The following is a 16271-nucleotide window of genomic DNA, read 5'->3' as shown; positions in this document are numbered from 1 at the left end:
CTGGGGCCTGTGTACCAATGTCAACTGCTTCTGCAAGCGCATTCGCCAATTTAAGTCGGCCTAGCTCCTCCACAAGCTCTAGTGTAAATGTAAGGTCAGTGTGCATGTCAAAACCTTCATCGTACCTCTGTATAGACCTAATCATCGTCCGAACCTACAAAACAAGGGCGTCATAAAAGCAAGAACGCAGGTATGACGCAAAACTTGGATAAATCTGTTCCAAAATCAAAAGAAAAAAGTAGTAAACATAGCTAATGAAATCCTTATATTACTTATAATTATTAAGCATCTTTAAAAAGACAGTGTATAAAAATAGGGGTTGGCCCCCCCTGTGCAAAAATTTATAGTTCCAACCCAACACTTAGGAATTTTCAGTTTCCTGTTATGTTTATCGCTATGCAATCTAAACATTGAGATAATACTTCTAAAAAACACGTATGGTTGGTTGTACATAAGTTCAATCTTAGCATAAGTGAAAATATCAGAATTTCACTTCTGTATCTAGGCTTCACCAGAGTTACAACTCCATTAATATCACATTGCAATCAGGACACATATTTTGAAGTTATTATTTCCTAAGGTACACGTCCAAATCAAATGAATTGAAAATATCAAACGCGAGCTTAAAGTTTCAATTAAGGGAAGTACCAAAAATTACAACATATATCATACTTGAATCTAGTAGTCCAACACATCTCCTTGCTGCATACTTGTAAGATTTGAAATGACCTTTAAGCTGTTGGGAATTGCATTCTACCAACAATTTAGTAAGGGACTTCCCAGTCCTAGAGGTAATATCTATCAAGGAATATGTAATTAGCTTTCAGTCCTGGAGGTAAGGCTATCTAAACTATCATGAAATGTGAATTTATCACTACTACACAGAGTTGCACCGTCCATTTGAAAGTACAAGCCAACAAAAAAAATTAAACAAAAAATAAAATAAAAAAGAATAAAACCCAACCCAACCCACCCTTTTTAAAAGTTGAATGTAATTATATGAACAAAGGTGTGGTCATCATTAGTCATTGCCAATTAACCATTCCTCACGCAAACAGATTGGATCAAGACAAATTCAGTTCGTTATGAACAACTTAAATCATGTAGTATTTTTTTACTTTAAAACATAATGACAGACTCATGTAGTATTTTTTGACTTTAAAACAGAATGACAGAGAAACTTATAGAGATGTAACAACAATAATTATTGTGGAGTTTTACATGCATGATAAAGCTAGTGAAGATATTTAATCGAACAATGGTTTCATCCATAAAATAGGAATTGTTGCCTCACCATGAGTTCCTAGTACGCAGACTCTAGTGTTATGTACCGCCTTGTGTTGCGATTGTACCACATCATGTACTCAACGAGGTATGTATCATCACCATCTAGGAGAGAGGACCCGCGAACTACATTCTCTCGGTTGGCCCATTGCTGAATAAAGGGCGCATGTTCTTCCACCCAGTTCTTCTCCCATTTACCCTAGAGGGATATCTTGTGAAGGGTAGTCGAAGTATCCACGACACGTGGAACTGGTTGCTTCATCCCAAACTGACGGAGGACCCGCTTAGGATGATGCCACTCCACTATCCAAAAGTATATCAATGGCACCTCGGCCCTCCAAATATGCTGCCCGGCAGTGCAATACGCAGGTAGGGAGCCCAGCGTATGCGTGTACGACTCCCATGCAATCTGCATAAGTGGATTATGTTTGTGATAGTGAGACATCATACTAATTTAAGATTATGTTTGTGATATGTAATATGGAAAGCATGGAATTTCTTGCTTCTAGTCGTACACAAAATCTTCAGGGATTATTGGGCAGAAAGTAAAAGAACAACAACATTAACTTGCAGAAAATATTAAAAGATCTAGGTTGTTCATGTCCACCATTTTCAGCCCCATGTTCATATGCATAACATTCAAAGCTAATTGACACCATCAAATACTAGGGTTTTCAATCTGAACCAGACTTAGAGGAGGGTACTAGAGCATCCTTATGGCTGTAAGATGAATCCAAGTTGATGATTTCGCAAAATCTTTTTATCGTAATAGAAATATTGTACTAGATTAATTGCATTAGTCATTAACAATTTTTCAATGAATGAGAACAAAATGACTATTAATCATTCTAACACTAAAGTAACTGTACTTAATTTTCTCTTGAAACTATAAAAAATATGGAGGGAAGACATATATAAGGTCTGCTGAAGACATTGCATTTCAAGTAGCACTTTATATTGCAAGAAATGGAAGCTATGTAAATTATTACATGGTATAATCCTCATCAAATACTGTTATTATATTTCTATTTAAATATATTCTCTTATAAATTTTAGTGTTGGAAATTACGAAAGCCTTTTAGTTATCTCAAACTAATCATGTCAATGTCTAAAATTACATTCCTCTTGATGAATATGGTGAGTAGCATATTTTGCACGCTTCTAAAATTATATGAATAAAGCAGTCATTACTAATCCATAACTTTTAATAATTTTAGGACTATTAAGGCAGCTAAAGTGGGGACAACTTAAGGAGTTGCATGCTGCAATTAAATTGTGCTCTCTAACTTTGGTGCAAGGAGCACGAACTAACTTTTCATTTAGGTTAACAACAAGAGGTAATGTGTCAAGCGTCTTTATGTTTTCTCATATATCACTGATTAACACTTATTTGTTTCTTTAAACTTAGGCCATTGTTTTCCAAGAAGACAATGGAGGCTGTGTAACATTTCTTACTAACTATGCAAAACAAAATGTTATTGTACATATTCAAAATATACCACTTGAATATGTAAATCGAAGTCAAACAATATTCTACAAATATACCACTTGAATATGTAAATCGAAGTCAAACAATATTCTACTAGACTGTAAAAATATAACCTTCAATTCAGCAAAGGTAATTTATAACTTACAATGTAACAATGTTTTTTGCATCACAATAACAATGTTTGTAATCCTGGATACCCCTATGTTACAAGAAGAAATACTAAATTGTCTACTTATTAGGTAGAGCAATAACTATGGTTTTAAGCTCATAACATTTTATTAATTAATTACAAACCGTACAAGCTTAAATTTTATTTGTTTAATCAAATTTGTAGCATATATTGTTTGCGTTTTGAAAATATCATTTGTATTCTAATATGCCTTGATTCCCTTGTTCTGAAAAGACCCATATTTGTCAAGTTTATAGTAGGAAATTTGTTGTTTAGAATTTAATTGATATCTTGTGCGTTTACAATCATTCGACTTATATAAAGTCTTAAGAAATATTGTTTTGAAATTTTTTCTTTTCTTTTGATGGCAAGCTAAAAGTTCTATTTTCTCTTGTGTCAAATAGGTTGAAACGGTGTATAATGACATAATTAGTAAATCAACACAAATTTTTGATTCAGTTAGTAGCTGGAAAGAATTTAAAGATGTCATCATGAGTTTCGAAGATGCATCATTAAAATCAAATGAATTACTTGAGCACACAAATACAACCAAAGACAAATCTGATTATCTTTGGTATACTCTTAGGTAAATTCATTTCTCATTGAATTATAACCAATTACATAATCCAATATGTGTGCCTTCTCTTCATTGCATCAGATTAATGACATTTGTAACAATTGGTGGAGTTTTTTTTTTTTTTGTTGCAACACAGGTTTCAACTCACTTTGTCTTGCACTAAACCAAGACTTCATGCTCAATCTTTTGCGCATGTTGCACATGCTTTTTTGAACAACATATACATAGGTAAGTTACTTATTCAGTTCAAACATCTTGGAAAAGGGACAATTTCTTCTGTCTTCTTTTTTCTTCTTTTTTCGGTGTAAATCACAAACATTTCCGTACATAATGAAGGATATAGCCAAATTCTACTTAATATATATATGACTAAATTTAAATATAACCCATTGATCTAGCCCAACTTAACCTGAGTCATGTGAGTTGGGTTGCGTTGGAAAAAACCCTTCAATCCAACCCAACTTGGAAAAAACCCTTTGATTTAACATTCAAGAATTTTTTACTTTATGTTTGGTCGTATTCATGCAGGTGCTACAAATGGAAGTTCTAATGTGAAGAACTTCACGATGGACATTCCAATTGAGTTAAATGATGGGATGAAAATCCAAGTATCAAAAAATGATGGGATGGTATTATGAAATCAACTCATTCCTACAACAATCCAAGAATTCAAACTAAAATAAAAATAAAAACGTGGTCATGCAATTGAGGGAAACGAAAATAAAAGCATGTGCGGTGCATTTGAGGGAAACGTGCTCGGCCCGTAGTCATAAGCATTGAGGGAAATGTGGGAAACGTGGTCATAAGAATTCAAACTAAATTAACCGAATACCTGCTCGGCCCGTAGTGTAGCCAGTGACGCTCGGTACGTAGCAAGGACGTGTGTGGCATGCTCTGCAGTGCATTTTGGCCCGCTCCACCTAGCAAACATGGGGTGTCGACAAATGCTCATTACTGAACCTTACATTTAACAAACTTTACTTTTATATTTCACATCCATATACTAAGCATTGATAAGTTTCTTTTGTTTGTTAGTTTGGCATATTTTTAATTATATGAAAGAGACAAATAAAATGTAATATACTATTACACATAAATAATTATTCCTAAGAGACACTTAGCTTGAATAACGAGAACTCAATAAACGTACCTAATGGCAAAGGGCCCTGAGTGCACTGGCGATAGAGGCGGTCTCACAACAGGGCATAGTTGTGGGAACCTTGAATAGGCCCATAGCTGCACCAACAAGAGTGCTCCTCCAATCTGCATCGCATCCTTCTTCGATGCACCACCAAGTTGCTTATACAGCCAGGCCAATGCTGCACTACCCCAGCTATACCGTCTCGCATTGCTGATTGGGTTGAGCAACTGCAGAGGCAGCAGTGAGACCCAGCCCGCAGACTTGTCCATGAACAAAAGGGCCCCCATCCGTACAAGTAAGTGGTAGCAGGCATGTTGCTGCACGACTTCGTCACCAGCGTCCGCAGCCAAGGGAGCGGCAAACTGTGCATCAAGCCAATTGTATTTTATCCTCGCCCCAGCACGGGTAAACTTGTTTGAGTTTGGTATCGAAGGTAGAGATTTATGGCCCAACAACTCTTCACATAGCTCGCTCCATACATAATCTGTCCTCCCAGTGATAGGCAACCCATCCATCGAAAGCCCCAACATCACCTCCATATCTTGCAAGGTGATACCCATTTCTCCATGGGGTAAGTGGAACGTGTGTGTCTCCAGACGCCACCGCTCGACCAACGCCGTGATCAAGGCGTGGTCGACCTCCATATCAAGAACCTGGAATAAACCAGTCAAACCTACTGCATCTATGTATTGCATGATACGTGGGTCTAGCCCACCCTGTGGCAATACACATTTACGGCGTCAAACCTTTATCATGCCAGGCACCTCCTACACACGAACGAGTATTGTGTTAGGTAGTCCACACGAGGTAATTATAAAATAGACATGTATTAATAATACTACTACATACCTCGTCAGCGGCGCACCTCCAAAGCGGACTTGACCGATGATTCGGCTGCTGGGTCAACTGGGTATCCACGTCGGGTCCAGGCCGCACTCTATCTAGTGCCTGCATATCTGACATGGTAGCAAATAGATTGTTAACAATTTTCTAACAAGTAACCCACAATTAATATAAAATAAAAGCATGGATTCAGTAAGACATATTATGATCCCAACAAGATTGTCAACATCACTTCTTAAAGCTTAAATAAATAAGAACTTGCCATAAAAAAAATTATTTCAAAACTATTTAAATCACTTCTTAAAGCTTAGGGTAATTATTAATTAACTATTTATGAAAATTTAAGTTATAACACCACTTTTATGAGAAATATAATCAACCGTCATAAAAACTAAATACTTTTTTCTTCTCCTCTACAAAGTCCCTAAAAATGTATCCAAAATCTAAGAAAATTTTTAAGTGCTCCTAAAATACGAAGAAATGAAACCCCCTCCTCTCAAATTTATTATGAACCCCACCATTAATTTAAAAAATGGACTCCTCAATGAATGTGAGAACAACACCCTTTTCTTTGCTCTGTTCACTTTTTCGTTGTTAACTTTTTCCTTATTACTTTTGTGCACCACCTAAAATATTTGTGCACCTAATAAAGAGGACCAAAGTGATCAAGAAAAATGGATCAAACATATATGCCTTAAAAAAACTGCCAAGAAACAAAATCCATAAAATAAATTGAACAAGTGACAAGATAACATTCAAACATTCAACGGTAAAAAATGTGAAATCAAAAGAATATTTCAAGGGCTTTCATATTTCCCAAGAACAATAAAGATTCAACACTTCTACACAATACCCTTGCTGCAAAAGTAAATCACAATTTTCCCTCACGTAGACAAACCATGAGTTAAAGTCTTTTCACTAACAATAAATAGCAAGACATAATGAAAAATCAGTGTTTAGCATAAAAGAAGTTGCAAGCTGACAGATTAAAGACAATCATTTTTTTTTTCCCTTAACCTAGGCACTCGCATGTTGGGGAAAGAATAATGATTTCAATTGATAAAAACAGATTATTGCCTTATGTCCTCATATATAAAGATTCAAGAATTCTACACACTCTGTTGCATCAGAAAATCAACATTTCCCCTCCCTATAGAGTGTAGACACGTCATCACAAATCAAGATTGTGAATCACAATTTCACCTTCTATAGACACATCAAGATTCAAAACTTCTAACTAACAAATAGCAAGACATAAATAAAATTATAAAAGTATAAAACTCCAGTGGTCTCCATCCTGACTGAAAATGATATCAATGATGATATAGACAACAAATAGCTAGACTTCAATTAACAAAAACGAAGTTGCAGTCTGACTAAGAAAAAACACACAACCTGACACATTATGAAGAAAATAAATAAATCATTTGATAAAGAAAGATCATTCCTTACGTCCTCATCAAACACCATCCTAAGTAGACATACCTTACTTAAACATATTAAACAGATTCATTTACGGGTAAAAAAATTCATAAAAACCCTCGTATCCCAAAGCATGACCCAAAAATAGAAGAGTGCAAATAAGGAAGCACATACCTAAACTTCTGTATTTAGATTAAAAAAAAACCATGTATAAAGCATGCCAATCATTTCTATTTGCTCACCATCGACTAATGCAAAATATCATATGAGGCTATAGAGCAAATGACAAATTCATCTATGCAAATCTTAAGTTCTAAAAACTTGTGATGAGTGCAAATGGATGACAATAGAAAAAGAAACTAGGGAAACATGTCGAGTGTTGGAATGAGTTACAACCACACAAATGGGGCCTGAAATATCCACAATAGAAGCACCCATTTTCATTTACACAAAGATTTTAAATTTCTTAATCCATAGTAACTAGCCAACTCAAAATAAAAGGGGGCAAAAAAAAGTTCACATATTTGTGCTCTTATAGAAGAGTACCAACTTGATTTAGAGAAACCTTAATAAGCAGGCACTCACTCTCCAAATTCTTTAAATAAAGAATTAGAGTAAAGAATATTATAATTTTTACGGATCAAACAAGAATCTCAAATTCACCAAAGGGTGCAGGACCATTGAATGTTCAATTATTCCTCTCCCCCTCCATATGGTCAATTTAAAACAAATAGGAGCTGTATTGCAAGCAAAAGAACTTTTATGCTTGCTATATCAGCTTCTCCAGCCATACAGTTGCACATATAAGCTGAGGGTACCAGGGAATTAATTTGTTTTTTCAGTAAAGTTACTTAAAATTTTCTACATTGGACTAATATGCACAACAAAAGTAGTGTCAATCCCAAGAAATAATGAAATTTATAAAAACCTAGATATACCAAAAACAATGAGTACTAAAACTTTTAAGGGATATGAAAGAACTTAATTTCTTTGTTTCTATACTAAACACTACAATCTCATCACTCTTACTGGTTTTTAACTGGACTTACAGTAACTGACTTTCTGTTTCATGTGAATGTGTATTGTATTTCATAGATTTATGTATATAGGATGCCATTATGGGGCAGAACATCTTGGATTTACGGAAGACTGCTTCAACCAACCAGAGTCTCAAAGTTTTCATCATTTTTTTTTTTTTAACCTGTGTACCCAATAGAACCAATCTTTACGAGATAGGTTCTGCTTCAGAGCTAACAGTTGCTGCTAGAGGCATGACACACATTTTACACCATTTACAACAACTATTTACACTCAAACGTAATTAGTTTGACACCATTTACAACAACTATAACAAAATCATGCCTACAATCGAATAAGACACATTTTACACAAACCCAGAGACATCACTGAAACACCACCACTCGATTTGCCAAAACCCCTCATCAAAACCCCAAGCACATTTAAACTCATTAATGAGAAAATCATCATTGCAGCATATAAAAGACAACAAAATTCTCATCTTAATTAGTAAATTTACTACTTTTTAAGTTTCAACAAAATAATCAAAATCCCACACAAAACACAACCGAATATTAACCAACATCAGAAAAGATATCAGAGGGAGAGGACCGTACCTGTAATCAGCGGCGGCGGGAACCAACGACGACTGATGGAGACTCGAGGAAGAGTGGGGAAGCCTGATCGCAGAGCGAGAGAGACAAAGTGTAGAGAGAGAGTGATGGCAGAGAGCGAGGGAAAGAGAGTGTACAGGGAGAACGAGTGACTGAATAGGCGTTGTGAGACGTTAGGGTCCTATTGATTCAAACCGCTGAAGAAAACTCGATTTTCAGCTTCCCGAGTTATGAATGTCTACACAAACATTTTTAAATTGGGAAAAACCCACGTCTGCAACGCCAGCGTGGCAGAAGGGTCAGACTAACTCGATCATAGAAATATCGAGTTCTTCATTAAAACTCAATTTTTCTATTGTCAAGTTACAAAAGAGGGGCATTTCCCTATTTAGTTTGAGAAAGAGGGCAAAAGAATGTTTAATTTCCGAAAAAAGGGCATTTGCCCATTTTGTCCCTTAAATATATGTAACCCTTGTAATGAAATGATAATTCATGACATAATGCATGACATTGTTACATTAAATTTAAATTTCAAATTAAAAGTTTTCGCTAAAGTGTTGTAGTTCAAATGATATTTCTTTTTTTTTTGGTAAATAGTTCAGCTGATATTTCATATCTTTAATAGAGATGTTCAAAGTTCATTTAGATCCCCTTTTGTAACTATCAAATCATTAAAAACAAAATCAAAATTAAAATTAAACCTTTTCAACTTGTAGACATGATTTTAAAATTGAATTGATGGTCTTCTTTGGCAATTCTTTTTTTTTTTTTTTTTGACATAGTAATAATATGCTGCCAACCTTGTAGCTCAAACTTTTTCCCCCCATAAATTCCCAAGCACTTTGTGCATGGGGTGTATCAATTAAGCTACAAGTCTCTTGGCTTCTTTGGCAAAATTAAAGCATCATCATTCAATACTAGATAAATGGAGTAAAACAAGAAAATTATAAAATACTCCATACTATAATTACATACTGAGTCCTACCATAAATTTAATTAGTAGGAATTACAATTATGTCAAAAGGGGAAGTAGGCATTTATGGTACTCTTAGCAATTTTTAAAAATATGTTTTAAAAATATGTTTTTTTAGGATCATGTAAAAGTACCTTTTGATCTTATTTTTAGAATCAAAAGTAGTAATAATTTCTCCCACATTCTTCTAAGTTGGAAATTTAATAGAAATGATAATCATCTAGAAGGAAGATCAAGGTTTTCTTTTTCTTTTTTTCTTTTTGATAAAGATCAAAGTATTTTCACGTGTGGTTAAGATCATATAATATCAAAGTCCAAGATAGTAATAATAATTTTCAATTTTCTACGTACTTACGTCTATATAGATCATTTTATTTAAAAGGTCATACCTAGTGTACAAAACTATCACTTTTGCAAGATTTGGAAGAGATCATAGCAGGCAAGGCTACCTCCAATTTGTTTTGAAGAAGCCGACTTTTGAATTTGAACTCGTGACTTGTTGCTTTTGATAAAAGACACTTATTATCACACTAAGGTTTGACTAATATGTAGACATTTCTATAAATATAAAAAGAAAAAGTCTATATATACCTTAAAATTGTGAGATCCAACAAAAAATGCTAGCTGTCCATTACATAGGTAAGGCAAGGCTCTTGTATGGAATGGAGGTCAAAATACTATATATCTCCACTGTTAAGTCATTTAGGCCACATTTGGTTCGATGTAAATCGAAAATGCAAGGGAAAGTGAATTCCCGTAAGAAAAATGAAATCCAAGTGTTTAGTTCTACAATGGAAAATAGTCTGGAAAACGATTTCTGATGTTTGGTAACATTCTGAAAATGCTATTTTCCTACAAATTTTTCACATTTTCTCAACTCCCAAACAAATTTTATAACAGAAAATTTCAAAATATACACTTAACACAACCAAAAATCAAAATAAAAACATTTTTTATTCACAAACTTGATGAGGGGAGGAAGAAAGAGTGAGAGATTGAAGGAAAGAGAGATAGATCAGGAAAAAGAGGATCGAAGTGGATGGAGGACAGCGGTGGCCAAATCAGGTGGGTTTGGGTGGAGTGGAGTGGGTTGGTGATCGGTGACGGCCAGATCGGCGATCGGTGGTGGCAGCCAGATTGGCCAGTGCGTTGGAGAGCCTGGTGGAGCACGGCCTATGGTCGGTTGTCAAGATCGGTATCGAGCTTGGGGCTTTGGGTGACAAGATCGGTGGTTCGATCTAAAGATGGCAGTGACAGCGGGGGTGGGTGATGGGTTGTAGATCGGTGACATGTAGTTGAAGATTCGGCCATGGTTGGTCAGAGGAAAGGAGAGAGAACGAGGGAGGAAGAGAAGAGAGATGGTGGATGTAGCTTGCATGGCGAACGACAAATGGTGGACGGAGCTTGCACAGCAGACAACGGATGGTGGATGGAGCTTGCACGGCGACCAAAGCTTGCATGGCGGTCCGATTCCTCTGGTGCTATCTCTCTCTCTCTCTCTCTCTCTCTCTCTCTCTCTCTCTCTCTTTGGGTGTCTGTGAGTCTGAAAATTATTTGAAGGTAAAACAGAAGTGTAAATGATTTTCCGGGTCAAAGGGCTTATTTTACGGTCAAAGTTTAAGATTTTTTGGAAAACTTTATTTTACATGTGCACCCAAACATGCCTGGGTGTAAAATATTTTTCGGAAATCATTTACACCCAAAACAAACACAGCCTTAGACACATTTGCAAGGGTTGAATACAGCAACAAGAAAGACTTAGTTCCAAAATTTTGGTTTCTACTATGGATCATCAACAAATTAGTTAGGATCGATCATATGAATTTTTTTCATTCATTCTATTCTATCTAGAGTCATACTTTCTGTAATTTCCTTAATTGAAATCTACTTTTTAAAACACTTCTACTAATGTGACCTTTGCTCTTCCTCTACTTTTTTTGTTCCCTTAACTTAGATAAACTCACTCTTTTTTATTGGTGCATTTAGTCACTCTCCTTTAACTAGTCTTATAAAACGTTATTTTGCATGAGATACACGTGCATAAATGATAAACCTTATAAGTTATAACTCACAAAATAGTTGGTACTTGGTACAGGTTGTCCTATTTCCTCTCCTTTTTCTTTATTTTCTCTTTTTTTTTTTTTTTTTTTCAACGAACTAAACATGCAATAGACAAAAGTTTGGCAAAAAAACATTGTCAAATTTTTTGACACATTGAGACATTAAACCAATTTCCAAATACCATGTTTGTATTTTTGCACCATGCACCCTCGTTGCATGCAAGAAATTAAAATAAACTACGAATTTAGTGAGACATGAAGACATTACTTGAGAGTTCAAGTGATAGCTAATTAATGGCTCCAGTAACTCTTCTAGTGACTAGGCACTATTGTTCAAACCCACGTGCCTAGCAAATAATAATAATAATTGTAGGGGTGTTAGGCTCAGCAATATATATCTATATGTATATCGGGCCAGGGGCTCAATCTGAGGACATGAAGTGGTCCAAGGAGGGGTGAACATTATTAGGGGAGTCCGTATTAGTAGGTGAAGAGGTTAATTTTGATCATAAGGGTCCATGAGAGCGGTCCGAGGACGAATACCTCCTCGGCTAATTAGAGCCAAGGTCTGAAGGAGTGGTCTACCATCTAGGGCAATGTTCTAGGAGATTCTATTGATACAAATAAGCATCACGAAAGCATAAGATAGAGGAAAGTCCTAAAATATCTAAAGAGAAAGCTGCTGCTACTGCATTGAATACTCTGCACCTAACCAATTGGCTGCATTTAATGTGGAGGTGATATCTGAACAGTAATTTTCAGCCTTACAGCTACTACCAGAGATTTTAGGAAGGTGCTGATGGGACAATGATCAACACCAACAATCTACCCTACACATGGAGGGTAAAGAGAAAAGAAGGAAGATGGTATAAAAGAGAAAAACGATCCTAAGAAAAGGAGATCGAGAAATTGAGAGAGAAACACTATAACAATCAAAAATTGAACTTGTAGTCAAACTTAAGAAGAAATATATAAGAACTGATCTCCAAAGATTGTGCCAAGGATGATTTACTTTAGTTTAAACCAGTCTAGCTTTATTTTCTTGTCATCTGAATCCACTTTAATTGTTAACTGACTCATTAAAGCCCAATTTTCTAATTCACTCTCTACAAATTCATTGTATTAGGCTTTTTGGGCCTAAGTTCATCCATTTTTTGGCCTAAGTTCATCCATTTTTTGGGCTTGGGAGCCCAATTGTGTCATTACAATAATAATAATAATAATAAAAAGATGCAACTCAAGTACACAGAATATTTATAGAATATTTATTATTGGCAGAAAGGGAACATTAGTGAGAGATTAAGTATATAGTGTTTGAGTTGAAGCGAGTTTTTCCGCCATGACAAAATTTCTAAGTTTGGTTGTCTATATATGCATTTGGAAATTATGAAGCAAAAACTGGAAAGAAGAGAACTGGCTTTAAAATTTTTGGTTTAGAAAGATTTGGCAGTCAAAATGTGGTTTTGGAAAATTTGAGGTCAAATTGTAATTTTAGAAAGCTTCTGGGTTAAAATATATAATTTTGGGAAGAGTTGGGGTTAAAGATGGATTTTGAAAAAGATTTGGGATTAAGATGTAATTTTGGGAATGTTTGGGGATTAAAATCTAATTTTGTGAAAGATTTGGAGTTGGTTTGAGTCATAATTCTAGAAGAGTTACTTATGCATAGACATTTTTTTTTTTTTTTTTTTTGGGTTTTGGATTTAATTGGGTTTAATCTCAACTTGGGCTGGCTTGATGTATTTTTAGATTGGGCTTGGAAGGATTCCGTTTGGATTTTTTTTATGGGTCCATTCATTTAAGTATGGGTTTGGGCTTTTTTCATTTCTTTTGTTTAAATGTGGATTTTCTAGTGTGAGCTAGACCTAGTTTAAATGCAGGTTGTGCTTGTGTAAGTTATAGGGCTGGTTTGGTTTGAGGGCTTAGAGAGAGAAACATGTTGAGAAAGAGAGAGAGAGGGAAGGAATGTCCTAGAATTAGAGGGTAGGGAATCTGGTTGGTAGAAAAGTTGGTCGGGTTGGGACCTACCCAAATATTTATACCCTACCCGATTTTCCATAACCTGGGCTAACCATAAAAGCTATGGGCATCAGTTAGGCCCACCACTAAGGTCCTGGCATTCAGACAAAACCCAAACAAGCCCCCCAAAATTTTTCTCTTAATTCTTAAAAAAAAAAAAAAAAAATTCTCTTAAATAAAAGCCTATAAGTCTAACTGGCCCCGTAACTTCTACAACCCCAACCCGGATTTAAACTAGGTCAAGCTCATATTAGAAAGTCCACATTGAAACAAAAGAAACCAAAAAGACCCAAACCCATGCTTAAATCAACAGACCCATAAAAAAAATACCCAAACCCAATCCTTCAAAGCCCAATCCGAAAATACATCAAGCTAGCCAACTCTGAGATTAGACGCACTTAAAGTCCAAATTCTAAATAGATAAGACCCAAAATCAACAACCGGCAATACTCTTCTAAAATTACAACTCAACCCCAAGTCTTTCACAAAATTAGATTTTAGCCCCTATATCAATAAAATAGGATCACTCACATATTACAAACTACACTCATATATATCTGTACAAAAATTATATTTGACTAAACTCAAATAGTCTATTTTTAAACCCATAAAATTTATAAACCTTATAGCTTCCTTATCTATCTCACAATCCATACTCACAGCTTCTTATCTCTAAAAAGGAAATGAGTATTTCAATTGCATGTTTGACCACATCAAACCCCACAATGTCAATCATTGCCAAATATGTAGCTCCAATTATTCTTAAATTTCTTCGTAATTTATTAAAAATTGACTAAGTTAAAAAATCTGTTTCGACCCCAAATAATTTAAGCAATGAAATTAATGGATTTATTGCGCAAATCTATTATAAATTCCACAAATATATTACAAGCAATCTATATCAACCATAGTTACAGCAATATAGCATACTAAATCTAAAGTAAAAATTATGTAAATTAGTAAACATGCAACACAAAGGCTTAGTAATGAAGTGGAAAACTAATGAAGAATCTATTGAATGGAAACTCCACAACCAAGTAATTCTCAAAAAAAAAAAAAAAGTAATGGTTACAATAACGACAAAACCATCTTAGTTTTAGACTTTCTATCTAACCTCAACAAATGCTCCACTTTTCTTCCAACTGCAAGAGTCTCAAAACTCTAGAATCCTTCTATATAATGATCTTCCCCATATACTTCAAAGAACTCGAAAATTTCCTATACTAAACTTACTAATACAAATAGGTATGGTTTGAAAGAAAAGGTTAAGGCTCAATGTGTCATGAAGAACACATACATTTTTTTTATGTTCTATCGAAGTACATGGATTTGTTTTTTATGTTTAAGCTCAAGGAAGAAGGCTTCAATTATTAATTCATAGCTTTTGTATGACAAACATTCTCTCTAAATATCGTACATAATGTCGTATATAGGTGTTCACAGTAGGATTGAATTCTAGTAAGACTCTTTTCCTATAGAATTCGAATTGCAAATCCAGCTTTTATAATTGAATGATATTTTTTTTCGCTTTAGGGAAACTCTTGGAGACAACATGGTTGTGCTAAAAAAACACCAATTAGTGTTATTATGTAAAAAATTAAGATATGCAAATACATATACAAAAGATAACGAGCACTCAAACAATCCATTAGGTGAAAATGCATCATACTATCCTCACTCAAAACCTAAAGTCTCAAACTTTTAACTTTAGGTCCCAAACATCAAACAAGCAAACTAAAATTGTACCTATACATGTATTTCTTGTGATAGCCAAATCATATTGTACCTACACATGTATCAAATATAGCAAAGAATGTGCGTGTTGTGTTTGAAAACATAGCAAGAGTATATGTGTCTCATATTGTGATAATTTGAAATATGAGAAAATCAATTTAACTCACACACAATCATAACTGCTTGATGGGGACTATCACATTCAAGGTACATCCTATAACTTCCACATCTCTTAGAAACATGTTTCCAACTATATTTAAAAGCATTTTGATTCTTTTTGCTTTTATATTCTTTGCATTTTTTTTTCTTTTGAGCATATCATATATGGGCATATAAGAGAGAGAGAAGAGATACCTAATTATGTTAAGTTACAAACATCACAATTTTGTTATGCCGAAGCACACAGATGTTAAACATGATTGGCGGGCCTTAGTGATGAGATGATTATTTATGCCTTTCTCTTAGGATTTTTTAGTCATTCCCATAAATAATAATAATAAAAAAAAAAGTGATATGAGTGTTATTTACAAGAGATTATTCAATCTTACTCATCACAAACACGAGCCACAAAGTTCACTTGTTTAGTTGTGCATTGAGATGTTCATCTAAGCTACAAAAGATACAAAGTTTAGGAAACTTTGTTTCAATGGCCATCTAAGATACACAAGTACCAAAATACACAAAACACACACTGTTTTTGTATTTTTCTGATTTTTTTTCTTTTTTTTTTTTAAATTTTGAAAAAAAAAAAAAAACAACAACCAAACAAAAAACAGATAAACAACATGAAAGTATGAAGATAGATGTAGATATATGAAAGCATGATTTCAAAAACAGATATTTTACCTTTGTCTATCCTAGCAAAATTAGCCTTCAACTCTTTATTATTCCTTTTAAATGGAGGAATATAAAAATCCTTTTCTTTTGAG

This window comes from Quercus lobata, chromosome 5 (assembly GCF_001633185.2).
Source record: "Quercus lobata isolate SW786 chromosome 5, ValleyOak3.0 Primary Assembly, whole genome shotgun sequence".
In the NCBI taxonomy this organism is placed as follows: domain Eukaryota; kingdom Viridiplantae; phylum Streptophyta; class Magnoliopsida; order Fagales; family Fagaceae; genus Quercus; species Quercus lobata.
The sequence above is the reverse complement of the archived record's forward strand: the minus strand, read 5'-3'. Positions refer to the sequence as shown.